Genomic DNA, 945 nt, shown 5'->3' on the forward strand with positions numbered 1-945 from the left:
TTGCGGAGCACAGGCTCCAGACGCGCAGGCTCAGCGGCCATGGGTCATGGGCCCAGCCGCTCCGCGGCATGTGGGATCTTCCCGGACTGGGTCACGAGCCCGCGTCCCCTGCATCGGCAGGCGGACTCTCAACCACTGCGCCACCAGGGAAGCCCCAGTGATTTTTTTTTAAAAAAGGTATGTCTACCTACGTATCAGTCCTCTTTCCTTGACTCATTTTATATATGGACAAGTAATGTTCTTAAAGCGTGAAGCTGATTGTCAACTCTTTCCTAAAAGTGTAGGTGGGTCTTAATGCCTGTATAGAAGGTGGTCTAAAGTCTGTGAGAGGGAGTCTAGTGTAGTAGTGGTTAATGTCACAGACCCTGGAGTAAGATTGAATGGGTTTAAGCCCTTTGTGACCTTGGGCAATGTACTCTACCTGCACCTTTTTATTTGTCAGATGGAAATTATTACAGTATCTACCTGAGTGGATTATTATGAGAACGGTTATGTAATGTCCTAAAATGTGTTGGGACATAATGGTTGTTTTTATTGTTGCTGTTAATATTCTAATGACTCAAGGCCTGCCATGCTTTTTTGCATCTTAGATTTCCAGCCGTATTTCCTATGACTACTTTTGAAATTCATGCTATAGCCTCACTCAACTATCTGCTGCCTTCATGGTTTCCCCAGTTTTCTGTCTTGACCTTTACTGACTTCTCTTCCCCTCACCTTTAGAAAGTGGTTTGACCGCAAGGCTTTAGAGGGCTTTCCATAGATGGAAGCCAGAATTGTTTTCCTCATTTCATGACCAGAGCACAGTTCTGTTTGGTCCCTCTGTTTGTAATCTCTACTTCTTGAGGGCAATAGTACCTCCTCCCTCCCTGACTTCTGTCTTGAGTTTCCCTGTAGCACAGCATTGTGCCTTATATATTGTTTTTTTTTTTTTTTTTTTTTTTTGGG

The sequence above is a fragment of the Lipotes vexillifer genome, unplaced genomic scaffold (assembly GCF_000442215.2).
Source record: "Lipotes vexillifer unplaced genomic scaffold, Lipotes_vexillifer_v1.1 scaffold313, whole genome shotgun sequence".
Classification (NCBI taxonomy): Eukaryota; Metazoa; Chordata; class Mammalia; order Artiodactyla; family Lipotidae; genus Lipotes; species Lipotes vexillifer.